The 25,233-nt window shown below is 47.8% G+C and overlaps 1 long non-coding RNA gene across 1 annotated transcript in view; it reads right to left on the bottom strand.

Moving 5' to 3' along the window:
* Nucleotides 1–522: 522 nt before the first annotated feature.
* Nucleotides 523–25,233, bottom strand: part of LOC140716530 (uncharacterized) — an 83,441-nt gene continuing 58,730 nt past the window's right edge. The window contains exon 3 of the long non-coding RNA XR_012096310.1: nucleotides 523–592. This is a non-coding gene — a long non-coding RNA (uncharacterized lncRNA). The remainder of the gene's footprint in view (nucleotides 593–25,233) is intronic.

Here is a 25,233-nt window from a genome sequence, read left to right on the forward strand (position 1 = left end):
ATATACTTGAAAATGCTTCCACCTTGATATTCTTTGCTAGCTTGCTTTCATATTCCATCCTTTCCGTCCTAATGATCCTGTTAGTTGCACTGCACTCATATTGTCCTCTCCGTAGTGCCAAAGCTGCGAACTGATCTGGCTGCTGTGCGTTTCTGCCCCGCTGGTGTGATGAACTGAGGACAGCGGCTTGGGCCTGGGGACCCTGTCTGGTTCGTGATGCTGTTGGCTTGCTTCTACGGTTTGCTTGATGTCTGTGTGTGTTTTTCTCTCTCTTTCCCAGCACAGAGGTCTCAGGTCTTTTTGAAATTGGGTTATTTGGGTTTCTTGCTTCGTGGCTGCCTGTAAGCAGACAAACCTCAAGGTATATATTTTACACACTCTTTGATAATTACTTTGAATCTTGTATCTTGTTGGTCCCACCTTGAAGGGTCCAGGGAGAGGTAGCACCTCAGGGGAAGGGGCTTGTCGTGTCCATACTGGGGCAGCTCACTCACCTCTGGTCCCCACCGGATACTCAGCTCCCACCTGACTGCCTGCAACAGCGGCCACACCCCGGAACACCGCTTCCTGGAGGTCTGTGAACCCCAGCCACCTTGAGAAGGAGAGAAAGACAAGAGGGAAGTGAAATAAACTGCTTCGTGGATGAACTGGAGGAAGTCGCCAGGGTCTACAAACTCCGTTGCCACCACCTTTCCTCGCTCCTCCCATTTCGTCAGGCGAATTTGTGGAATTTGTTGCCACAGGAGGCTGTGGAGGCCCAGTCATTGGGTATATTTAAGGCAGAGGTTGATAAATTCTTGATTGGTCAGGGCATGAAGTGACACGGGGAGAAGGCAGGAGATTGGAGCTGATGGGAAAATGGATCAGTCTTGAAGAGATAGCTTTGTTTTGAACTTTGAACTTTGAACCTTTCAGGAACTTGATCCAGTCAAACATCTCTGTCCTTCCCTCCCTCCCACTGAGTCTCTGGCATTTCTATGTTCAAAAGAAAGGAGTATATTCAATTATGTTTAATTATACCTTTGCTTGTCGTTCCCTTCCTGTTGTTTTGTGTCATAATTCACACTGAGCTGTTCCTCTTACAGCCCAGTCAAGACGAGCCTATTGATGTGTGCACAGGTACAAAGAGCAACAGGTACAATGAAACACCTTGATATTCCTTTCGCTTGCAGATGTGAAGGGTTGAACTCTTGTTTCTTAAGCCAGGGAGTCTGGCTTCCTCCTGAGCACAGGTATGACTGACCGAAACTGAGCCACACGGTGTCTGAAACCAGGAAATATAAAGGTCCCTATTTGCACATGAATTGACTTTATTTATTACGTCCTTCACATACATGAGTAAAATTCTTTACGTTACGTCTCTGTCTAAATGTGGAATGTGCAATTTACAGAAATTTGTAATAAACAGTATGTAGAACAGGACAGTCAGTATAATATAGAAATACAATTGTATCAGCATGAGTTAATCAGTCTGATGGCCTGGTGGAAGAAGCTGTCCCGGAGCCTGTTGGTTCTGGCTTTTATGCTGCGGTACCATTTCCCGGATGGTAGCAGCTGGAACAGTTTGTGGTTGGGGTGACTCGGGTCCCCAGTGATCCTTTGGGCCCTTTTTTTACACCTGTCTTTGTAAATGTCCTGAATAGTGGGATGTTCACAACTACAGATGCGCTGGGCTGTCCGCACCACTCTCTGCAGAGTCCTGCGATTGAGGGAAGTACAGTAATCTTTCAGAGGATACAGACCAGGAGGGTCCAAAGTCAAAGTAAATTTATTTTCAAATTACATATATTTCATCGCATACTAATCTGAGGTACATTTTCTGGCAGGTCGTCTGTTCGTTATGGGCCATGTTGTATGACATAATCATTATGTGCCATGTCGTATGACATCATCATTATGTGTCATGTCGTATGACATCATCATTATGTGTCATATGACGTGGGCAATCATGGTCTTTCCACGACCATGATTGTCCCTGGCAAATTTTCCCACAGAAGTGGTTTGCCATTGCCTTCTTCTGGGCAGTGTCTTTACAAGACGGGTGACCCCCAGCCATTATCAATACCCTTCAGAGATTGTCTGCCTGGCGTCAGTGGTCGCATAACCAGGACTTGTGATCTGCACCGGCTGCTCATACGACCGTCCACCACCTGCTCCCATGGGTTCACATGACTGTGATTGGGGGCTGAGCAGGTGCTACACCTTGTCCAAGGGTGACCTACGGGCTAGCAGAGGGAAGGAGAAACATACACCTCCTTTGGGACAAACATATCTCCACCACAGCACCCTAATGCGCAGTGGAACAGAGAAATACAATAGAATCGGTGGAAGACTACACACAAAGACTGACAAACAGCCAGTGTGCAAAAGAAGACTTCAAATACAAATTTTAAAAATGCGAATAATAGTGATAATAAATAACACTGAGAACATGTATTGTGGAGCCCTTGAAAGTGACTCTAGAGGTTGTGGAATGAGTTCAGTATCGAGATGCGTGAGTTGAGGAGCAACTCACTGGTTGAGCAGCAAGAGAATCTCACTCTTCCATAAAACCAGAAGACCATAAGAGAAGGGAGCAGAATTAGGCCATTTGGCCCATCGAGTCTGCTCCACCATTTCATCATGGCCGATCCATTTTCCCCTCTCAGCCCCAGTCTCCTGGCTTTGCCCTGATCAATCAAGGATCTATCGACCTCTGCCTGTCAGGAGAAGGAATGGGACAGTGAATCGACAGCTAGCGCAGACCAGCCCTGTGGCCATTCCTCTCAATAATAAGTATACCGTTTTCAATACTGTTGTGGGGGGGGTGGCCTCCCAGGGGAACGCGATGAAGACCAGGTTACTGGCACTGAGCATGGGTCCATGGTGCAGAGGGGAAAGAGGAGAGCAGTAGTGATAGGGGACTCAATAGTTGGAGGAACAGACAGGAGATTATGTGGACGTGAATGGGACCCCCAGCTGGTATGTTGCCTCCCAGGTGCCAGCGTCAGGGACATCTCGGACCGCATCCACGTCATTTTGGAGGGGGTGGGAGAGCAGCCAGATGTCTTGGTACATATTGGTTCCAATGACACAGGAAGGAAAAGCAAAGAGGTTCTGAAGAGGGAATTTAGAGAGCTGAGCAAAAAGCTGAGAAGCAGGACCTCCAGGGTAGTAATTTCTGGATTGCTGCCAGTGCCACATCCAGTGAGGGTAGAAACAGGATGATTTGGCAGATAAATGCGTGGCCGAGAAGCCGGTGCAGGGGGCAGGGCTTGAGGTTCTTGGATCATTGGGATCTCTTCTGGGGGAGGGATGACCTGTACAAAAGTGACAGGTTGCACCCGAACCCGAGGGGGGGCCAATATGCTCATGGGCAAGTTTTTTAGAGCTGTTGGGGAGAGTTTAAACTAATTTGACGGGGGGGGGGGGGTGGGAATTGGAGTGAAGGGACTCAGGATAGGGCAGATGGGAAAAAAGCAAAGACAGCATGCAGTCAGACTGTCAGGAAGGGCAGGCAGATGACGGGACAAAATTGCAGCCAGCAGGGTGAGTATCAGTGCATTAGGGATGCAGAATCAAAAAGGGTAGCAAATACAGTACTCGAAGTTTTATATCTCAATGCACAGAGTATAAGAAATAAAGTGGATGATCTTGTTGCACTATTACAGATTGCCAGGTATGATCTTGTGGCCATCACTGTATCGTGGCTGAAGGATGGTGGTAGTTGGGAGCTGAATGTCCAAGGTTACTCGTTATATTGGAGGGATAGGAAGGTAGGCAGAGGGGGTGACGTGGCTCTGCTGGTGAAGAATGGCATCAAATCAGTAGAAAGATGTGACATAGGATCGGAAGATGTTGAATCCTTGTGGGTAGAGTTAAGAAACTGCAAGGGTAAGAGGACGTTGATGGCAGTTATACACAGGCTTTCCAACAGTAGCTGTGATGTGGACCACAAATTACAATGGGAAATAGAAAAGGGATGTCAAAAGGGCAATGGAATCAGGTAGGTCAGGAAGATCAGTTTCTGGGGAAAAATGAGGAAGGTGCAGGATAGATGTATTCCAAAAACAAAGAGATATTCAAATGGCAAAATAGTGCAACTGTGGCTGACAAGGGAAAGGGGTAGTGGTAGAGATTGTGGAGGCATTAGTAATAATCTTTCAAGATCATTGGACTCTGGCATGGTGCCAGAAGACTGGAAAATTGCAAACGTCACTCCACTCTTTAAGGGAGAAAGGCAGCAGAAATGAAATTATAGACCAGTTAGATTAACATCAGTGGTTGGGAAGATGTTGGAGTCAGTTATTAAGGATGACATTAAGGAGTACTTGCTGACACAGGACAAGATAGTACAAAGTCAGCATGGTTTCCTTAATGGAAAATCCTGCCCGACGAACCGGAATTCTTTGGGGAGATTACAAGTAGGATGGGTAAAGGGGATGCAGTAGATGTTGTTTATTTGGATTTTCAGAAACCTTTCAGCAAGGTTCCATAATGACGCTGATTACCAAGTTAAGAGTCCATGGTTTTACAGGAAGTGGTCCCAACACCGAACCCATGGGGGTTAATATTGGGACCACTTCATTTTATGGTGTATAGATGATGGAATAGATGGCTTTGTTGCCAAGTTTGCAGGTGATATGAAAATTGGTAAAGGGGCAGATAGTGTTGAGGAGATAGGTAGGCTGCAGAACGAATTAGACAGATTAGGAGATTGGGCAAGAAAGTGACAAATGAAATACAATGTTGGAGAATGCATAGTCATGCACTTTGGCAGTAGAAATAAATATGCAGACTATTTTCTAAAAGGAGAGAAAATCCAAAAGATCTGAGATGCAAAGGGACTTGGGAGTCCTTGTGCCGAACACCCTACAGGTTAACTTGCAGATAGGGTTGGGGTGAGGAAGGCATTCATTTCAAGAGGTCTAGAATACAAGAGCAGGGATGTGATGCTGAAGCTTTATAAGGCACTGGTGAGGCCTCACCTTGAGTATTGTGAACAGTTTTGGGCTCCTCATCTTAGAAAAGTTGTGCTGGCATTGGAGAGGGTCCAGAGGAGGTTCACAAGGATGATTCCAGGAATGAAAGGGTTATCATATGAGGAACGTTTGATGGCTCTGGACCTGTACTCGCTGGAATTTAGAAGGATGAGGAAGGATCTGATTGAAACCTTTTGAATGTTGAAAGGCCTAGATAGAGTAGAAGTGGAAAGGATGTTTCCCATGGTAGAGGAGTCTAGGACAAGAGGGCACAGCCTCAGGATAGTGGGACATCCATTTAAAACAAAGATGCAGAGAAATTTCTTTAGCCAGAGGGTGGTGAATTTGTGGAATTGATTACCACAGGCAGCTGTGGAGGCCGGGTCGTTGGGTGTATTTAAGGCAGAGCTTGATAGGTTCTTGATTGGACATGGCATCAAAGGTTACGGGGAGAAGGTCGGGGAGTGGGGCTGAGGAGGGGGGATAAAGGATCAGGCATGATTGGATGGCGCAGCAGACTTGGTGGGCCAGATGGCCTAATTCTGCTCCTATGTCTTATGGTCTTAATACACCCATGACTTGGTCTCCACGGCCATCAGTGGCAATGAATTCCACGGATTGACCACTCTCTGGCTCAAGAAATTCCCACGTCTCCATTCTAAAAGGACACCCCTTTATTCTGACATTGTGTCCTCTGGTCTTCGACTCCCCACCATAAGAAATATCCTCTCCACATCCACTCTACCGAGACCTTTCAACTTCCGATAGTTTTCAATGAGGTCACCCCTCATTCTTCTGATTTCAGTGAGCAGAGGCCCAGAGCCATCGAATACTCCTCATAAGACAAGCTTTTCAACCCAGAATCATTTTTGTGAACCTCCTTTGAATCATCTCCAATGCCAGCGCATCCTTTCTAAGATAAGGAGCCCAAAACTGCTCACAATACTCCAAGTGAGGTCTCGCCAGCGCTTTATAAAGCCTCAAGAAATCCTTGCTTTTATATTCTAGCCCTCTGCAAATTAACCTTTAGGGAATCCTGCACTAGGACCCGCAAATCCCTTTCAAATTTTAAATTTTCTCTCCATTTAGAAAATAGGCTACACTTTTATCTCTTCCGCTAAAGTGCATGGCCGTACACTTCCCAACACTGTATTCCATCTGCCCGATGCAATGTTCTCTGCTTCTTCGCTGCAAAGGTAACAATAAACGATGAACCACTTTTTCAATTGCTATAATCACCTACTTAATTTGAACATTTTGAACGTAGTCGGTTAAATGTGCATAATTACATATGTACATCCCAATTACCCGAAGCTCTTTGAATATTCAGCACTGGCGTCTGCTCCAAAAGCCTCTGAGTATAAATTCAGACGGCCAAAATACACCCCTTTTGTTACTGTGTTGAAGGATGGCTCCACAAATCTGTAACTAACCAGAAGATATAAGACATAACACTTTATTTATGTATAGTTTTTTGTAAATTCCTGGGTATCACTATTTCAGAAGATCTGGCCTGGGCAATGGCAAAGAAAGCACGGCAGCCTCTACTTCCTTAGGAGTCTGTAGAGATTCGGCATGACAGCTAAAACTTTGACGAGCTTCTATAGATGTGTAGTGGAGTGTGTATTAACTGACTGCTTCACAGAACATTATGGAAACGCCAATTCCTTTGAAGGGAAATCCTACAACAAGTGGCGGATTCGGCCCAGTCCATCACAGGTAAAGCCCTCCCAAACATTGAGCACATCTACATGAAACACTGTGGTGAGAAAGCAGCATCCATCATCAGAGATCCCTACCAACTAGGCCGTGCTGTTTTCTCACTGCTGCCATCAGGTAGAAGGTACAAGAGCCTCAGGACTCGCAATTCCAGGTTCAAGAACAGTTACTACCCCCCTCAACCATCAGGTTCTTCAACCTAAAGGGGATAACTACACTCATTTGCCCCCCCATTGAGATGCTCCCACAACCAATGATCTCACTTCAAGGGCTCTTTATCTCATTATCTCATGTTCTCATTATTTATTGCTATTTATTTATATTTGCATTTGCACAGTTTGTTGCCTTCTACACTCTGGTTGATCTTTCATTGATACTGTTATAGTTACTATTCCATAGATTTGCAGAGTATGCCCGCAGGAAAATGAATCTCAGGGATGTATATGGTGACATATATATACTCTGATAATGAAGTTTGTTTTCAACTTTAAATTCTATTGCATTTCTCTATTTTCCTGTAAACCCTTCAAAAAAACGTATCTCAATGTAATACATCACATTGAGTGTACTTACAGATTTTTGATAATAGCCTACGTGGAGACAACAATTGTAATATACCAAATTCAATGTGGAGACTGCCCCAAACACGAAGCAGGACAGACGGGAGAAAACTATCGATGAGACTACACAGTGAGCATCAACTAACCGTAGGAAGGAACGATCCTCTGCCACTGATCTCAGTATGTGAAGACCAAGAACACAAATTTGTCTGGGAAACTACAAAAATCCTGGCACAAGCACAAAACAAGAAATCGAGAGAATTCTTGAACAAGAGAAAATCTGCAGATGCTGGAAATCCGAGCAACACTCACAAAATGCTGGAGGAACTCAGCAGGACAGGCAGCATCTATGGGAAAAATTACAGTCGATGTTTTGGGCTTAAAGCCTTCTGCAGGACTTTAGGGCAGCAATGAGTCCTGCCAAAAGGATTCGGCCTGAAACATCGACTGTAATTTTTTTCCGTAGATGCTGTCTGGCCTGTGGAGTTCCTCCAGCATTTTGTGTGTGTTACTCAAGAGAATGCTTAGAAGCTTGGTTCTCAGCGGAAGAAGATTAACGAGCATATGGAACTAGATGCAGTTTATGGAACTTTGCGTCTGCGGGACCAGGGCTGAAGGTTGAGCCGTGGACACTCAAGAAAGCAAGTTTCCAACATCAGCGGTGGGATGCGTCTGCACACAAGTGCTTTTAATACTGAGAATCCGTTACCCATCATCTATCGCATGGAGAGCTTCATTGCCCGTAAAGTCAATGGGACATCAAACAGTCACCATGGAGATGAAAGTCTTCCTTTAATTCCCAAAGGAATTAAGGACCCCTATCACTCAGGACATGGAGGAGGCACAAACTCAACAATGCAGGAACAGCTTCTTCCCCTCTGCCATCCGATTTCTGAACGGACATCCATCCCATGAACACTACCTCACTCCTTTTTTATTACTGTTATTTTTCCACTGCTTGTTTTAACTTCACTATTTCAAAGACATAGATATACTAAATGTGACTCAGCTTTTTCCCTCTATATTTATTTATCATGTATTGCATTGTACTGCTGTTGTAAAGTTAACGAATCTCACGACATATGCCAGTGATATTAAACCTGACTGTGATGTAGACGGATTTTTCATTGCTGTTTCCGTAACAACTTTGTTTTTGACCGGTCGGGGTTGTTAGCCCTGAGCTGAACCCCCGAACCTGGAGGACCGGTGGGCCACTCTTAGTCTGGCCTCTACCCTTTGACCTGTTTGGCATGGGTGACCCCACCAAGAGCCAAAGCATAAACCCTGACTCCAGCAATCATAGCTCTCTGGGACATAGAAGCATGCAAGCCTCCAAACCCTTGAACCCATGAACTCTACCTCACTACTTTTTTATTTCTATTTTTTGCACTATTTATTTAATTCAACCATTTTAAATATACATATGGCTACTGCAATTCATAGGTTTTTAAAATATTATTATGTATTGCATTGTACCATTGCTGCAAAGACAACAAATTTCACGCCAGTGATATTAAACCTGATTCTGATTCTGGGCACACTATTAGGACTTCTGGCGGCCGGCATGTTTAGTGCGGAACAGCATGATGGGCTGAAGGGTCTCCCTGAGAGCTCTTCTGCTCTTCGTTAGACCCTGACACCCTGACAGATGAGGAGGAGGCGAAGAACGGTTTCTGGCGTTTAAAGGTCTCCGCTCGGCAGGGATTCCTGGAAAATGCAGAGCTGAATGAAGTTGCTCTCAATGCTTCCCATCAAGTGAAGCGTGAAGAGGTTGGGAAAGGTTGTGAGGGGTGGGGGAGGGAGTGCAGATCATTGAAATCCCCCAGCCATCCACAATGAGAGAAGGCTGAGGACACCACGTCCTGTAATTAGGGACTTAAATCCAACAGATTGTTTCCTCCCCAGTAATCAACCCTGGAACGGTGATCTTTCCTCCCTCTCTTTGCAATAACACTTCATTCAGTGACTCTACAATGACTTCAGAGGAACCCCTCCCCTCTGATCTCGCCGTGATCTCCCACTTTAATTACCCCGGCCTGTAATCTTAGCTGCTTTGCGAAGCTGCCGTAAACACTCGGGACTGGGGGGCGTGTTTACGTTCAGGCAGGATGCAAAGGCAGAGATAATAAGCTGCTTTCAATCACTGGGTACTCCTTAAAAGAGGTTTCACGAAGGCCCTCTCCTTGCCTGAGGGCCCAGGTGACAATCTCCATCAACATCGGTGGGAGACTTTGTTCAAACAAGTTACCTGCAGAATGAGAAAGCCTCAGTGAACGTGCCAAACCGAGTCTCCCCAGGCCAGGAAGTTGACATTCTTTTCTGCACGTAATGCTTTAATTCCGAATATTGCCTGCTTTTCAGATCCCCTGTTCTCATTTTGTGCCATCTGTCACTTATCCCTACACTCCCCTGATTTCTGAGAGCAAAGGAGGCTGAAGGGTTATCTGACAAGAGGTGCACGAGATTGGGACAGGTAGGCAATCAAAACCCACCCTCCCCTAATCAAAAACAAGGGAGCAGAGGCTTAAGGAGAGAGGAATAAGACCTGAAGGGCAAATCTTTTTGGATTCAATTATTTAATTCTTAAATTAGGTGGTTTGCTGTTTACTTTAGTACGTTTCAAAGGTACATTTAATGTCAGAGAAATGTATACGTTATACATCTTGAAGCAACACACACAGAACGCTGGTGGAATGCAGCAGGCCAGGCAGCATCCATAGGAACGTACAAACAAGCTGGACAAACTCAGCAGGTCGGGCAGCATCCGTTGAAACGAGCAGTCAACGTTTCAGGCCGAGACCCTTCGTCAGGATTGAAGGGGGCAGGGGCCCCATAAAGAAGGTGAGGGGAGGGTGGAAGGTGCCAGGTGAAAAACCAATCAGAGGAAAGATCAAGGGGCGGGGAAGTGGAAGCAGGGAGAGGATAGGCCGGAGAGGTGAAGAAAGAATGTAAGGGGAAAGCACTAGGGGTAGTAGTAGGAGGCGGAACCATAAGGGAGGTGATAGGCAGCTGGAGGAGGAGGCAGAGTGAAACTGGGATGGGGGAAGGGAGAGGGAGGGAATTACCAGAAGTTGGAGAATTCGATGTTCATACCAAGGGGCTGGAGACTACCCAGACGGTATATGAGGTGTTGCTCCGCCAACCTGAGTTTGGCCTCATCATGGCAGTAGAGGAGGCCATGTATGGACATATTCGAATGGGAATGTGAAGCAGAGTTGAAGTGGGTAGCAACTGGGAGATCCTGTCTGTTGTGGCAGACGGAGCAGAGGTTCTCGACGAAGCGGTCCCCCAATCTGCTTCGGGTCTCGCCGATGTAGAGGAGGCCGCACCGGATGCAATAGATGACCCCAACAGCCTCACAAGTGAAGTGTTGCCTCACCTGGAAGGACTGTCTGTGGCCCTGAATGGTGGTAAGAGAGGAGGTGTAGGGACAGGTGTAGCACTTACGCTTGCAGGGGTAAGTACCAGGTGGGAGATCTGTGGGGAGGGCCGTGTGGACTGGGCAGTCACAGAGGGAACGATCCCAACGAAAAGCAGAGAGTAACACCTTTTATTCCCTCCGGGTAGCCTCCAACCTGATGGTATGGATATCGATTTCTCAAACTTCCACTAGTTGCCCCCACCCCCCCCATTCACCATTCCCCATTCCTGTTTCCCTCTCACACCTTCCCTTCTTAGCTTCCTATCATCTCCCTGTCATCTCCTCCCCCTTCCCTTCCTTCCATGGTCTTCTGTCCTCTCCTGTCAGACACCCCCTTCTCCGGACCTTTATCTCTTTAACCGATCAACTTCCTAGCTCGTTACTTCACCCCCTCCCTCTATTCCGGTTTCACCTATCACCAGTCACCTTGTCAAGACCAGCACATCACAAAATGCTGGAGGAACATGGGCTCCTCTTCTATTCAATGAGGCCACACTCAAGTCGGAGGAGCAACACCTTATATTCCATCTGGGTAGCCTCCAACCTGATGACATGAACATCAGTTTACAAAACTTCCAGTAATAGACTGTCCTCCCCCCGCTTCCCCACTTCCTCCACTCCCATTTCCCTCTCTCTCCATCTCCTTACTTGCCCATCATCTCCCTCTGGACCTCCTCCTCTTCCTTCCCTCTCCCATGGTCTTCTGTCCTCTTCTATCTCCCCCTCCTTCATCCCTTTATCTCTTTCACCAATCGACTTCCCAGCTCTTTACTTCACCCCTCCTCCTCCTCCTCTCCATTTTCCCCTATCACCTACCACCATACTTCTCCCTGCCCTACCCCCAGCTTCTTACTCTGACTTTTCTCCTTCGTTTCCAACTTTGACGAAGGTTCTCGGCCCAAAGCATCAACTGTTCAGTCATTTCCACAGATGCTGCCCGACCTGCTGAGTTCCTCCAGCATTTTGTGTGTGTGTTGCTCTGGATTTCCAGCGTCCGCAGATTTTCACATGGTTATCAATTCAATTTGGGGATGCTCAGTCAGAAAATAATAAAGAATTTAATCACCCCTCCCTCATCCCCTCCCTCAATAGTTCCTGTGTCTTTAGCAGCCTGAACCCTGGGGTCTGAATTCCCCCTCTAAATCCCCTCACCTCTCAAACACCCCCTGAAACGGAACAGTGGTCACTGCGTTAAGGCACAGAGACGGTAATGGAGTCACTCACAAAGGCAGGTGGTCATCCACTGTGGACTGTTTGCTTTCCAGGTTGGTCCTGGTGGAGAAACAGCGGTCCTCCTCTGATTGAAGGAGACCCACTCTCTCAGGGGTTAGAAACAGAATACACCTTTGGATTCTATTGGCTCACGTTTCTCTACCCCGGAGAGCCGAAGAAACGCTAGCCAATAGAATTCAAAGGTCGACTGAAGAGGTAGCCAATCAGGACTGAGCGAGCAGGGTGGGCGGGGGACGGGGGACGGCGCTGTATAGACACGAGCGCTCCCAGAGAGGAACACCAACAACGCCACACTGAGGTCACCTCGACTGGCGGTAAAACGTCTGCGAGCTAAGTGCCAAGCCCGCTGAACACTGCCACATCAAATGTTGGCTGTGTGTCCTCGCGCTTTTATTGATTTACTGAGATACAGCACAGACCCAGCCCCTCTGGTCCTTCGAGATGCAGCAATCCCCCAATTTCATCCTAGCCTGATCACGGCACGATTCACAATGACCAATTAGCCAGGTCAGGGTGTCGGGGTGGGAGCTCTAAGACGAGGGCCGGTCGGGCTCGGAGTTTGCTCGGACTGAGGCTGTGCCCTGTAGCTCGTGGGCTTCTAGATCGGCTGCAGTGATGTCTGGTGTTGTGAACGTCAGTTCCGAATGCTGTTCACTCACCTTTAGAGTTTGCACAATTTGTTTTATTTCTCTCTGTCTCTCTACACACTGGATGTTTGGGTTTTTTTTCTGGATTCTATTGGGTTTCTTCGCTTTGTGGCTACCCGTAACGAGACAAATCTCAAGGCTGTATAAAATATACATACTTTGATAATCAAATGTAGTTTGAACTTTGAACTTTGAAGCTACCAACCTTTGCACTTTGCACTTTGTGGGAGGAAACCGGAGCACCCGGAGGAAACCTTGCGGTCACGGGGAGAAAACATACAAACTCCTCACAGGCAGCAGCAAGAATTGAACCATGTCACTGGTACTGTAAAGGGTTGTGCTAACTGTTAGGCTGTTTTCTGGAATTATGGTATAGAGTAAATACTAATTTTAACAGCAGCCTACCTTCAGACCTGAACATGGATTGTAGACTGAATTTAAATTGCAGATCTGAACAATAGTATTCCTGGTGCTGGGGGTTTGGTTGCAAACCAGACTAAGCTGATTAACACAACACACACAAAATGCTGGTGGAACGCAGCAGGCCAGGCAGCATCTATAGGGAGAAGCGCTGTCGACGTTTCGGGCCGAGACTCTTCGTCAGGACTAACTGAAAGGAAAGATAGTAAGAGATTTGAAAGTAGGAGGGGGAGGGGGAAATACGAAATGACAGGAGAAGACCGGAGGGGGTGGGGTGAAGCTGAGAGCCAGAAAGGTGATTGGTAAAAGGGATACAGAGCTGGAGAAGGGAAAGGATCATGGGACGGGTGACCTAGGGAGAAAGAAAGGGGGAGGGGAGCGCCAGAGGGAGAAAAACGGGGGGGGAGGGGGGGAAAATATAAAAATAAATCAGGGATGGGGTAAGAAGGGGAGGAGGGGCATTAACGGAAGTTAGAGAAGTCAATGTTCATGCCATCAGGTTGGAGGCTACCCAAATGGTACATAAGGTGTTGTTCCTCCAACCTGAGTGTGGCTTCATCTTGATTAACATTCACTTTGGGTGTCCGGAGTGTGGCCGTGAAGAAGGAGGTGTATGAAAACTGTATGTAATTCAAAGGAAGCATTTTAACTATGCTATTGACCTTCCACTGCCTTTGATCTTTAGCAAATAAAAATGTCATGAGATAGTGGGTTGGGCAGGCCTCTTCCTCCAAAGAGTGTCTCAAATTATGGTGCCTAGTGCTTTGTTTTTGTTGAATAAACACTTCTATGACCACTAGCCTCAGTGTCTCTCTGATGACCTTGTTCACCATTACAACACTAAGTACTACGCTACCACAGCCACTTCTATAAGAAACCTGACAGTGGAGTGGAAGAAGCCGTCCCTAAAGCTTTGAGTCCTCACGCTCTTAAAATTCTCCTCCCTTGGTTATTCTGTTATCGTTACAAGCCTTTCTTTTCTCGCACTGCTTGAGACTACCCTGCCGGCTTTGCACCTTTCCGGGCTCATTCCCAGGTTGACTGCTCGTTTCCACGGATGCTGCCCGACCTGCTGAGTTCCTCCAGCACGTTGTACGCGTCGCTTTGACCACAGCATCTGCAGTGCGCTTTGTGTTTACACTGCCCACTCTGCGAACTTCACACGGGCAAGGAATTTCATTGCGAATGGGGCCTCCTTCGTTCGGGGTTGACCATGGGTCCTCGCCGTCTAGAAACGGAAAGCCAGGGCAGTATGATACGGAGAGCAAGCTGCTGCCCGTGTAGCAAGCTCCCCCTCTCCACGCATCTGATGAATCCAAAGGAACGGCAGAGACCGATACAGTTTGGCACCAGCGGCGTCGCAGGAGTCGTCAGTCAGCGTCGAGCTCAACGCGGGACTGCCTTAGGGACTCCAGCTCTGATTTGTCCCTTGGGGTTTCCCCCGAAGCCTTCTCCATGAGTGGGTGTAGCCGCAAGGCAGCGGTGGTGTGAGATCAGAGTTTTCCTTCTCCTCGATGAGCTGCCAACAAGGGCTGACAAGTCCCATCTGCCCGAAGCGACTGGTTTTAAGGGTCCAGTACCCCGCCTTTGCCCCTTCTCCTGTCAGTAGAAACGGTTTCGCTGGGCTTAGTAGCTAGGCCACACGTGAAGGCCGGGAGCTGGACTTGGTTGTCAGAGGCTATTTGAAACACACACCATTGGGAGCATTTAATAGGTAGTGGGAGCTTGTCCCCATTACCACCCCCGGCTATAACAACCTGAAGTGTATGGAACTTTAAACAAATCTGATCTCTGCACTGTCTCGCCGAACACTCTCAGGGACAGCTCGGCTTGGACAGAGCAGAGGGTCATCTACACTGTCCTGCTACGTACGCCCAAGGCAGGGTCCACACCGGTTAAACGCTGACTGTTTCCCTCACCTGAGCACAGCAAATTCCCGAGCAATGGGAGCACAGGGTTCGAGTCAGGTTTAATATCACCAGAATATGGTGTGGAATCCGTTAACTTTCCAGCAGCGATATAACACAATACATATATCTAAAATAGTTAAATAAGTAGTGAAAAATAGAAATAAAGAAAGCAGTGAGGTGGTGTTCATGGGTTCAGTGACCATTCAGAAATCGGACGGCAGAGGGGAAGAAGCTGTTCCTGAATCGTTGAGTGTGTGTCTTCAGGCTCCTGTACCTCCTCCCTGATGGTAGCAATGAGAAGAGGGCATGTCCTGGGTGATGGGGGTCCTTAATGATGGACGCCACTTTTCTGAGGTGTCGCTCCTTGAAGATGTCCTGGATACTACAACGGCGAGTGCCATGGTGGAGCTGACTAATTTTACAATTTTCCGCAGCTTAAGGCCCCCCCCCTCACCCCCCTTTACCCTTCTATACCAGACAGTGACGCTACCAGATAGAACACTCCCCACGGTACGTCTGTAGAAATTTGCCTCTGCTTTTGGTGACATCTAGTTGAGGGAAGTGGGGTGGAAGAATTGTTGGGTAATTTTTTACTGAACCTGAAGATAAACGACCTTCCCCTGTGTGGCCTGAAGTGAACTACTAATCAGTCTATGGAGCCGGAGAGGCTGGCGACCCGGACCTGCAAAGGGTTAACTATAAATAGTTCTCCTCCTTTCTTCATGTTCCCTGTCTTCTACAAGCCACCCCATCCCCGCCACCGCCCTTGATTCTGGCCCCTTCCCTCACAGCCAGAGCTGACAGGAAGATTTCAGAACCTGCCTCCCCGCTGCTACGCTCAATTAGGCCCAAACTCCCACAGCTCAGCGCTCTCCTCCCCAGCACACAATGCTATGAATCGCCCGCAGTTAACACTATTCCGTAACCATGCCAGCAAGGTGCCAGGGAAACAATGGAAAACTACGAGAGGTCATTAGTGTTTTTGCCTGGCTAGGCTTTTCCCACATTTTCCCTGCTCATTTTGTCAGGGGGTGTCGGGAGGGGAGGGAGATTGAAACCGATTTTGAGCCATTTAATTAAAAGTGAAAATGCCTTTTAATCAGTGCCTTGAGGCCTGCGGCAAAATGAAGGGCAGCACAATGCTCCCCACCAGGGTGGGCAGGCCCCGGACGTTTGTTTTGAACACTCTTCCTTCTTCCCAAAGGCATCTGAGTTTTCAAGGTTTTAAGGAGAATTGATGTAGCAGAAGGAAAGAGAAAGCTCGGGTCTCATAGATTAATACCCCACAGACAGGCTTTTCGGCCTAACTCATCCAGGCCAACCACAACGTCCACAAGACTTCTTCCATTTGCCCGTGATTGGCACACATTCTAAACCACAAGACCATAAAAGATGGGATCAGAATTAGGCCATTCAGCCCATCGAGTCCACTCCGCCATTTCATCATGGCCCAATCAATTTTCCGTCTCAGCCCCAATCTCCTACCTTCTCCCCCATATCCCTTCATGCCCTGACCAGTCAAGAACTAATCAACCTCTGCCTTAAATACACCCAGTGACCCAGGCCTCCACAGCCGCTTTGGGCAACGAATTCCACAGATTCACCAATCTCAGGCTAAAGAAATACCTCCTCAGCTCCGTTCTGAATGGGTGTCCCTCTACTCTGAGGCCATGCCCTCTGCTTCTGGACTCTTCTATCATAGCAAACATCCTCTGCACATCCACACTATCGAGGCTTTCAATATTCAACAGGCTTCGAAAAGCTCACCCGCCCCATTCTTCGAAACTCTGACAACCCCAGGCCCAGCAACATCAATCGTTCCTCGCACGGTAACCCTTTCAATCTAGGTATCATTCTCACGAACCTCCTCAGGACCATCTCCAACGTGACCACACCCTTCCCGAGATAAGTGGCCCCAAACCTTCCTTATCCATGAATTTACCCAAAGCACACACAAGATGCTGGAGCAACTCAGCAGGTCAGGCAGCATCGATGAAGAGGAATAAACACTCGACATTTCGGGCTGAGACCCTTCATCAGGGACTGTTTCCATGTGGTGTCCACGTGTATCCTTAAATCTAGAGATGCCATGGGGCACTACAATGCAGAAAGATGCTCTTCAGCCCATCTAGTCCCTGTTGAACCGTCAGTCTGCCTATTCCCCTTGACCCACAGCTGGACTGTTGTCCTCCATACCCCTCCCATCCAAGCAAGAAATATTGAAAACGTGTGATGAAGAGTCCTTGAAAGTGAGTCCATAGGTTGTGGGAACATTTCAATGACAGGGCAAGTGAAGTTGAGTGAAGTTGTCCTCTCTGGCTCGAGTGCCTGAAGTCTGAGGGACTGTAACTGCTCCTGAACCTGGTGGTGCTAATCCTGAGGCTCCTGTACCTTCTTCCTGATGGCAGCGGTGAGAAGAGATGACGTTCCCTGATGATGGGTGCGACGGCATTTCATGGAGATGTGCGGGGTGGTGGGGAGGGCCTTACTGGGTCATATCCACTGCTTTTTGTAGGATTTTCCATTCAAGGGCATTGGTGTTTCCACGCCAGGCTGTGATGCAACCAGTCAATATACTCTGCATCAGACATCTTTAGAAGTTTATCAAAGTTTTAGATATCATGCCAAATCTCTGCAAACTCCTGAGGAAGGAGAGGTGCTGTCGTGTTTTCTTCATCATTGCATTTATGTGCTGGGCTCTTCGGCCTATCTAGTCCGTGCCAAACCAGTCTAGTCCCAATGACCTGCACTGGGACCAAATCCCACCTTCCCCCTACCTTCCATGCACCCATCCAAACTTCTCTTAAATATTGAAATCGAGCTCGTATGCACCACTTGTGCTGGCAGCTCGTTCCACACCCTCACTGCCCTCTGAGAGCAGGAGTTTCCCCTCGTGTTCCCCTTAAACCTTCCTCCTTTCACCCTTAACCCTCAGCGGGAAAAGCCTGCTTGCATTCACCCTCTCAGAGTTTTGCATCTGTCTACCAACTCTCCCCTTGGGCCTGGTGGTCTGTGCTTCGAAGCTTTCGGAAGGAAGGCGAGGAAGAGGAGATGTCTGGGGTGGGAGAGGTCCTTGATTATCTGTTGATACCAAGGTTGGAAGTGCAGGATCCATGGAGTGGGGCTGTTTTTCGTGACGTGCTGAGCTGTGTCCAGAACTCATTGCAGGCGCTCGTGGGCTCGGGCAGAGCAGTTGCCGTACCAAACTCTAACGCAGGGCTTTATGCTTTGGCTCTTGGTAGAGTCACCCAAAGAGCAGAGGCCAGTCTAAGAGTGGTCCACCGGTCCTCCAGGTTCAGGGGTTCAGCTCAGAGCTAACAACCCTGACTGGTAAAACCATATCGCAATTACAGCACGGAAACAGGCCATCTCAGCACTTCTAGTCCGTGCCGAACACTTACTCTCACTTAGTCCCACCGACCTGCACTCAATCCATAACCCTCCATTCCTTTCCTGTCCATATACCTATCCAATTTTACTTTAAATGACAATACCGAACCTGCCTCTACCACTTCTACTGGAAGCTCGTTCCACGCAGCTACCACTCTCTGAGTAAAGAAGTCCCCCCTCGTGTTACCCCTAAACTTTTGCCCCCAACTCTCAACTCATGTCCTCTTGTTTGTATCTCCCCTACTCTCAATGGAAAAAGCCTATCCACGTCAACACTATCTATCCCCCTCATAATTTTAAATACCTCTATCAAGTCCCCCCTCAACCTTCTACGCTCCAAAGAATAAAGACCTAACTTGTTCAACCTGTCTCTGTAACTTAGGTGCTGAAACCCAGGTAACGTTCTAGTAAATCTCCTCTGTACTCTCTCTATTTGTCTAAAAACAAAATTGTTACAGGAACAGCAATGAAGAATCTTTCTCCACCTGAGTGTGACGGTATTCCTGAGTCTCCACCCGGGACGTGTGACTGACAGGAGTGAAAACCGAGAGGAAGCTACTGACACGATGAAGGAAGCCCTGAACACTGACAGAGATGGAGGATCTTCATTGCTGCTTTAAACGTAGCCGGCAGTAAGCAAGGCTGGTGCATTTATGAAGCAAAATAGTATTGTCATCTTTGAGTAAAACCACATGGAAACAGGCCATTCAGCCCATCTTGTCTATGCTGACCGAGATGCAAATCGAAGCCATGCCCTCTAAACCAGGGGCTCCCAGCCTTTCTGATGCCATGGACCAATACCATCAAGCAAGAGGTCCGTGGGCCCCAGGGTGGGAACCCCCACTCTAAGGAGATGTCGAAGTTGGGATGGACAGTAGTTTCTAATGGACTCCAGATCATGGTTTCTGGGGCTTTGCTTGTGTGGTGGTTGGTGGGGTGGGGGGTGTCTGATGGTTTTGCTGGAGCAAGTGGGAGGAGGGCAGAGGGGGGAGGGTTGATGCTGTTTGTACGTGGGGGGGATCTTTAAGATTCTAGCATTTCTCTGTCATTATTCTTTGCGGTTTTTCTTCTGTTTCATGGATGTCTGTAAAGAGTAAGAATTTCAGGTTGTGTACTGTATACATTCTCTGATAATAAACTGAACCTTTGAAACCATTGGACTTTCCTATCTACTGTATGCACCCATCCAAATGCTATTTAAACAGAATTATAAGCATATAACCATATAACAATTACAGCACGGAAACAGGCCATCTCGGCTCTTCTAGTCCGTGCCGAACGCTTACTCTCACCTAGTCCCACCGACCTGCACTCAGCCCATAACCCTCCATTCCTTTCCTGTCCATATACCTATCCAATTTTACTTCAAATGACAAAATCGAACCTGCCTCTACCACTTCTACTGGAAGAGTTATGTTGTTAAATTATTCAGTACAAGATTTAGTTGCGGTGGAAATCAAAAGAGGCAGGCTGAAGGAACAGGGAATGCTTTGACTGATTATTCCGGGCACTCTGGTCAGCTGACGTTCCACCGTACAGATCGACACCACTGAAAAGGTTCAAAGGGTAATTTATTATCAAATCACGTATCCATAATACAACTCTGAAATCCGTCTTCTCCAGATAGCCACAAAACAAAGAAGATGAGAGTCTCTCAGAGGGAAACATCAAACCCCCACCCCCACACAAAAAAGAACGGCATCCCGATCATTGATCCCCACCCCCCCCGTACAAAAACAGAACAGGAATATCGACTCCTCCCCCACACAAAAAGCTAACAGAACATCAAACCCCAACCCCCCCCCCCCCAACTCGCGCAACAGAACGGAAGAGGAACAGTCAATAAAAAAGATGGAATATGAAAACTGAAAGTCTGGAAAAAGTCCACAATGCCATCCTGTCACAACGGGTTGGCTCCTAATGAGTATGGTGGTTCTGGGAGTTGAGGGGGGTGGAGGACGGTGGGTGAAAGAGCTGCCGTATGGTACCAGCAGCTCAAGGCAGGGAGGGTGACAAGGTCAGAGCTTGTGTGCTAACACTGCCACACTAATCTGACATTTGAGATGTCCGAGCAGCAGACGAATTAAAAGCGGCTCTTGTCAAATCGGACATGACTTCAGAAGTCATTGTCTACATCGCTGAAGATCGGAGAGTCATAGAGGAGTACAGAAACAGGCCCCTTGGCTCATGTAGTCCATGTCAAAACCATTTAAGCTGCCTACTCCCATTGACCAGGACCATACCCCTTACTACCCACGTAGCCATCCTAACTTCATTTAAACATTGGAATTGAGCTGGCATACTCCACCTGCGCTGGCAGCTCGTGACCCTCTGAGTGAAGAAGTTTCCCCTCATATAACCATATAACAATTACAGCACGGAAACAGGCCATCTCGGCCCTTCTAGTCCGTGCCAAACGCTTACTCTCACCTAGTCCCACCAACCTGCACTCAGCCCATAACCCTCCATTCCTTTCCTGTCCATATACCTATCCAATTTTACTTTAAATTACAATATTGAACCTGCCTCTACCACTTCTACTGGAAGCTCGTTCCACACAGCTACCATTCTCTGAGTAAAGAAGTTCCCCCTCGTGTTACCCCTAAACTTTTGCCCCCTAACTCTCAACTCATGTCCTCTTGTTTGAATCTCCCCTACTCTCAATGGAAAAAGCCTATCCACGTCAACTCTATCTATCCCCCTCATAATTTTAAATATCTCTATCAAGTCCCCCCTACGCTCCAAAGAATAAAGACCTAACTTGTTCAACCTTTCTCTGTAACTTCGGTGCTGAAACCCAGGTAACATTCTAGTAATCTCCTCTGTACTCTCTCTATTTTGTTGACATCTTTCCTAAAATTCGGTGACCAGAACTGTACACAATACTCCAGATTCGGCCTCACCGATGCCTTGTACAATTTCAACATTACATCCCAACTCCTATACTCAACGCTCTGATTTATAAAGGCCAGCATACCAAAAGCTTTCTTCACCACTGTATTCACATGAGATTCCACCTTCAGGGCATGTTCACATGTTCACCTTATGTTCACCTCATGTTCACCTTAAACTTCTCACCTTTCACCCTTAACCCATGACTTCTGGTTACAGTCCCACCCAGCCTCAGTGGGAAAAGCCTGCATTTACTCTACCCTATCTATCATAAGACAATAGGGCAGGGGGCAAAACCAGGCCATTCAGCCCATCATCTCTGCTTAGCCATTCGATCATGGCGGAAATACTATCCCTCTCAACCCCATTCTCCTGCCTTCTCCCCGTAACCTTTGACACACTAACTAATGAAGTACCACTCAAGCTCCGTTTTAAAACATACCAAGTCAGAATCAGGTTTAACATCACCAGCTCATGCGGTGAAATTTGTTGTTTTCTGGCAGCAGTACTTTGCAATACAGAGCAATAAAAACGGTAAATTATGGCAAGAAGCAGAAGTTACTGCCCAGAAAGCAATGGCAAACCACTTCAGTGGAAAAATTTGCCAGGAACAATCATGGTCGTGCAAAGACCGTCATAACGACACAGCGCATAATGATGATGTCCTATGACACGGCACGTAACGATGACATCATACAACATGGCGCATAATGAACATACAAACAGCAGAGAACAGACCCTTCCTAATCTCGGGACAACTTGCGATGACCAATTGACCTACTAACCTCATTGGACGGTGGGAGGAAACCTGAGCACACGGAGGAAACCTACGCGGCTCACAGGGAGAACGTACAAACTCCTTACAGACAGCAGCAGAATCGAACTCCGAACTCTGGAACCCACCCCCCCTCCCACGACCTGTAAGTCTGGATCTCCCCACCCTGGTGCTCTCCCCGTTACTTCCTGCCCTATCCCGGCATCTTCCTCTCCCCACGCACCTCCTTCCCTCTTTGATCCCCACCCTCTCACCACCCTGCTCCCCTACAACTCCACTGCGTTTCCCCTCTCGCGTGTCTCACGCTCATGAGGATGATTCTGGGAATGAAGGGGTTAACATGTGAATCGACTTTATCTCTTACACGCTTCGCACACACGAGGAGTAAAAATCCTTTCCTTATGGCTCAGTCTGTTCGTGCAATTTATAGTAATTTGAAATAAATAGTACGTACAACAGGACAGTCTACATAACATAGAAATACAGTTGTATCAATGTGAATTCATCAGTCTGATGGCCTGGTGGAAGAAGCTGTCCTGGAGCCTGTTGGTCCTGGCTTTTATGCTGCAGTACCATTTCCCGGATGGTAGCAGCTGGAACAGTTTGTGGTTGGGGTGACTCGGGTCCCCAAGGAGCGTTTGGCAGCTTTGGGCCAGTACTCACTGGAATTTAGAAGAGTGTGTGGGGATCTCATTGAAACCTACCGAGCGTTGAAAGGACTAGATAGGATGGATGTGGAGAGGGTTTTTCCTCTGGCGGGGGTATCCAGAACTAGAGGGCAGAGCCTCAAAATTGAGGGGCCTCCTTTTGGAACAGAAGTAAGGCGGAATGTGTGGTGAATCTGTGGAATGGTCTGCCACAGACTGCGCTGGAGGCAGTCTGATCAGTCAGGGCATCAAGGGATATGGTGACAGGGCAGGTGTATGGGGTTGAGTGGGATCCAGGATCAGCCATGATGGAATGGCAGACCAGACTCGATGGGCTGAATGGCCTAATTCTGCTCCTATGTCTTATCATGTTGTGGTCTTACGATCTCTGCAAGCTGCTCTTGTTGTTCCCCCCACCCACCACCCCATCTCTCTCCAGGGTCAAGGTCTGAGCTGGAATAACTGAGCAATCAAAGCAGGAATGAGAACGAACAGACCTTAAACCCTCAGTCACAGACAGGAGGAATAAGGTGAGATGAGTTCCCAGTCCGGGGTTCATAGACCCCTTGCGTAATGGTTTTGGTACATGGCATTAAAAAAGGTTGGGCTATGAGTTAACCCGCTTCCCAGAAGAAGCACAGCTACAGTCATGACAACATCTTGTCAGTGGAGTTCGTAGACAGAGGGGAGGGGGAACTGGTGTGGCAGGACCATAGCCTCATTGTGGTTTGGAGGCTCATGTGCCTCAGTGACCCGAAGAGCTATGCTGGCTGGAGTCAGGGCTTCATGCTTTGACTCTTGGTAGGGTCACCCATGCCAAACAGGTCAAAGGGCAGAGGTCAGACTAAGAGTGATCCACCGGTCCTCCAGGTTCGAGGGTTCAGCTAACTCCCCAGACTGGTAAAAACAAAACTGTTCCGGAAACAGCAACGGAGAATCCTTCTACTGTACTCGCTGGGATTCAGAAGGATGAGGGGGGGGATCTCATTGAAACATTTCGAATGTTGAAAGGTCTAAACAGAGTAGATGTGGAAAGGATGCTTCCTATGGTGGGGGAATCTAGGACAAGAGGGCACAGCCTCAGGATAGAGGGGCGCCCTTTCAAAAAAGAGATGCGGAGTAATTTCTTTAGCCGAAGGGTGGTGAATTTGTGGAATTTGTTGCCACATGCAGCTATGGAGGCCGGGTCGTTGGGTGTATTTAAGGCAGAGATTGATAGGTTCTTGATTGGACATGGCATCAAAGGTTACGGGGAGAAGGCCGGGAACTGGGGTTGAGGAGGAGATAGGAAATAAAGGATCAGCCATGATTGAATGGTGGAGCAGACTCGATGGGCTGAATGGCCCAATTCTACTCCCACGTCTTGTGGTCTTACATCTGAGTGGGCAAGGTCAGACTGAGATGGAGGACCAACGGTGTAACAGGCAAAAAGTACGTGAGGGAGGGTGAGGAGTGTAAGGAAAAGGAGGTTTGCAGGGAAGAGGGAGGTATATTGGGAAGAGGAGGGTAGAGGTGTAGGGGAAGGGACGGAGGGGTTGAGGGGAAGGGGAGAGGAATACAAGGAGACTGTGCCAAAATGGAAACCAGGACCAGATGATCCAAAGCAACACAGACAAAAGTGCTGGAGGAACTCAGCAGGTCAGGCAGCATCTGCGGAAACGAATAAACAGTCGACGTTTCGGCCTCGGCCTGGATCACCGGCTCTTTATTCCTCCCCACAGATGCCGCCTGACCTGCTGAGCATTTCGTGCTCTGGATTTCCAGCATCTGCAGAATCTCCTGTGTCAGTATGAACCACCGGAGGAAGGCATGGTGGATCAGATCCCGAGGATCCAAACAAATCCTCTCCCCCTTCTCCTCATCCCACCCGCCAAGATCTCTGATCTCCACCAACTATGTACCGACCGTGCCCTAAGCTGTCGGCCCCCAGGCATCTGTCTTTCACTAGAAAATCCTACTGAAGGTAGTGGATTCAGCCCAGTACATCATGGGTTAAGCTATTGAGCTCAGACATTGAGCACCTCAACATGAAACGTTGCCGTGGAAAAGCAGCATCCATCATCAAAGATCCTCACCACACAGGCCACGCTCTCTTCTCGCAGCCTCCATCAGGTAGAAGGTACAGGAGCCTCAGGACTCACACCACCAGGTTCAAGAACAGTTATTACCCCTCAACCATCAGGCTCTTGAACAAAAGGGGATAACTTCTTTCAACTTCTCTTGCCCCTCCATTGAGATGTTCCCACAACCAATGACCTCACTTTAAGGACTCGTTATCTCATGTTCTCGTTATTTATTGCTATTTATTTATATTTGCATTTGCTCAGTTTGTTGTTTTCTGCACTCTGGTTGATCTTTCATTGATCCTGTTACAGTCACTGTTCCATAGATTTGCTGAGTATGCCCGCAGGAAAATGAATCTCAGGGTTGGATATGCTGACGTATATGAGTACTCTGATAATAAATTTTACTTTGGCTTTGACTTTGTGAGGGGGAGCGCTCTGAATCTGCGAGCCGGTCGGAGTAACTTCGCCTCAGAAGGTCGAGGGAGGCCGCGGATATGTTGCTGGTGTGGGTCTGACTCTGGCACGTCCATTGTAAACACGTTTTTATCTGTGTCCGCTCTCGCTCTCGTGACCTTGCTAAGCTGATTGAGGG

Source organism: Hemitrygon akajei, chromosome 25 (genome assembly GCF_048418815.1).
Source record: "Hemitrygon akajei chromosome 25, sHemAka1.3, whole genome shotgun sequence".
NCBI classification, from domain to species: Eukaryota; Metazoa; Chordata; class Chondrichthyes; order Myliobatiformes; family Dasyatidae; genus Hemitrygon; species Hemitrygon akajei.